Genomic DNA, 2,660 nt, shown 5'->3' with positions numbered 1-2,660 from the left:
ATGGAGATGCAGATTTCGTTTTCCAACAGGACTTGGCACCTGCACACAGTGCCAAAGCTACCAGTACCTGGTTTAAGGACCATGGTGTCCCTGTTCTTAATTGGCCAGCAAACTCGCCTGACCTTAACCCTTTAGAAAATCTATGGGGTATTGTGAAAAGGAAGATGCTATACGCCAGACCCAACAATGCAGAACAGCTGAAGGCCACTATCAGAGCAACCTGGGCTCTCATAACACCTGAGCAGTGCCACAGACTGATCGACTCCATGCCACGCCGCATTGCTGCAGTAATTCAGGCAAAAGGAGCCCCAACTAAGTACTGAGTACTGTACATGCTCATACTTTTCATGTTCATACTTTTCAGTTGGCCAACATTTCTAAACATCCTTTTTTTGTATTGGTCTTAAGTAATATTCTAATTTTCGGAGATACTGAATTTGGGATTTTCATTACTTGTCAGTTTTAATCATCACAATTAAATGAAATTAACATTTGAAATATATCAGTCTGTGTGTAATGAATGAATATAATATACAAGTTTCACTTTTTGAATGGAATTACTGAAATAAATCAACTTTTTGATGATATTCTAATTATATGACCAGCACCTGTACTATAATGGTCTCTAGCCGCCCTAAATTTTCAGTCAGTAGACAGTGCAGTTAGCAGAAGAGTGTTGGGTACACAGGAAGTCGCTGGTGACCTCTTTATAACCTCTGGCTTCAGTTAGACCACTTCCTGTTGAACAAATGACAGGAGAAACAGGTATGAGGAGCATCTGTCCAGATAAACCGTACAACAATGAGCATCACACTGCAAGTAGCATTGTAAATATTCTGTAAAGCTCTTTTCACACATGGAATATGTAATACTGCTGGTGTTGTCAAGCTGTCATTCAGACATTTACTCAGACATGACAGCACATTTACAGAAAGAGCTGCAGGATGTATGGCACCTGGTGTGCCAGAAGAAGAGGCATCACTGCAGGAAAACAAAGGGCGATTAGTGTTTTCTGTTCCCTCAAAGCTGCAGTTGTGATGGATGGAACTGGCCATTGTGAGTGGAGGGACTTTTCTCTGTTGAAAATAAATGTTCTCATCAGTCTCATGAATAATTATATTTTCTCTGCTTGGGAAGTACAGGTTTAAAAACAATGGACTCTGCATTAGTTAAAAACTGAAAAAACACTAACTGAAAGCAACAGATAATGCCAACTTCCTTTTCATCTGTGGTTGTGAGACCAGAAAACAAGTTCAACCAGGTTTTGACGTCATCTGCTTTGGCATCATACATCTTAAAACTCATGGGTTATCAATTAAATCTGCCTCAGCACCGGTGCCTCTCGTCTGTCTCTGTCCATTCCATAACTGATCAGTGGAAACTGAATGGTTTCATTACCACACTTTCATCACGTTATCTTACCTTCCATCAGGTTGTACAGGTTGCAGTAGTTGGTGCCATGGTCTTTAATGGCATACCAGGTCTCAGAGATGGACATGGCCTACATACGGAGATACAAGTCTGTGTTAAATAAAAGACAATGCTGAGCAACAGTAAAAAGAATAAGGACAGATACCATGAAAGGAATAACAAGAGTTTGAGACAGAGGAAACAGCTGGTGACTGAAATAGCGAGAGGAAGGAGGTATGTGAGGAGAGAAAGTGGTACAGCGAGGACGGAGCTCAGACTGAGAAAAAACGCTGCCTTCATTTGAGGTCAGGCGTCAGATGACAATGGACATTTAGTTTGGTTTTCCAGAAACTGTGAGATAATGACTCAGGAGAGTGAAAACCTACCGAAACGTGACAGCAAGCGAAGAAGTGATAGGAGACCAGCCGGAAGTTGATGTCTTCCACATAGCTCTTAAAGGGAGTGGTGTGTTTGGCTGCTATAAAGTGGACAGAGGCAGACTGCAGCTGCAGAGAGATCGAACCATGTTTGGTTAAAAACCAGTGACATAAATATGCCTATATATTTCCTTTGTTGTTTTTAATGATCAAACTCAAAGTGACATGGAATTATATGAACTTAGTTTCGGTAAAACTCCTCAGCTAGGCAGGCCTCTTTATCCATTCCATCTCAGCCTCCTTTCTGCCATCACAAATTATAATTTAACAATAATACATCATATAAATGCTTGCCAAAGTAAAATAACAGAAAAGAAAAAAAAATAAATAAATAAATAACCAAATAAATAAATATAAATAATAAAATAAATGTGATCCTAAAATAAAACAATTAAAGCTGCAAGCAGCGTTGAGCGGGCCCTCACCCCCATGAGTGCCTCGGGTTCAGCGAGAGCTGTATCGCACTCCAGCTGACACGACTCTGGAGTTATCAATGCAAACATCAAAAAGGTGACGCGTCGAAAATATCTCACAAAGTTTGGTTCAGGTGTCAGTTACTTAATTCAAAGTGTCTGACTTCCAGTTGGGTTTAGGGTATAATATATAATATACTGTATATACTTGTGAATTTTGGGACAGACCTGACCATGTCTTGTCCGTTTACATGGACTTCCTTTTTCATGGCGAGACATCAATTCAGTGCCATGCCATGGACACACTGTTTGATCAATCAAAAAAAGCTTCACAATTTAACATCGCAAGGCTCTTAAGATTGCGCTGCCCACATTTGAAGTCAATCAAGTTAAAGATCTA

The 2,660-nt window shown here is 40.2% G+C and overlaps 1 long non-coding RNA gene across 1 annotated transcript; it reads right to left on the bottom strand.

The window, feature by feature from the left end:
- Positions 1-597: 597 nt before the first annotated feature.
- Positions 598-2,136, bottom strand: LOC119905642. Its single transcript, XR_005444847.1, has 3 exons — positions 1,797-2,136; positions 1,423-1,501; positions 598-738 (listed from the first exon to the last, which is right to left on the bottom strand). It is a non-coding gene; the product is annotated as an uncharacterized LOC119905642 (long non-coding RNA).
- Between the last annotated feature and the right edge of the window lie 524 nt (positions 2,137-2,660).

The sequence above is a fragment of the Micropterus salmoides genome, unplaced genomic scaffold (genome assembly GCF_014851395.1).
Source record: "Micropterus salmoides isolate LMB-PRFRI ecotype aquatic unplaced genomic scaffold, ASM1485139v1 Ms_hic_scaffold_1, whole genome shotgun sequence".
In the NCBI taxonomy this organism is placed as follows: domain Eukaryota; kingdom Metazoa; phylum Chordata; class Actinopteri; order Centrarchiformes; family Centrarchidae; genus Micropterus; species Micropterus salmoides.
The sequence above is the reverse complement of the archived record's forward strand: the minus strand, read 5'-3'. Positions and strand labels throughout refer to the sequence as shown.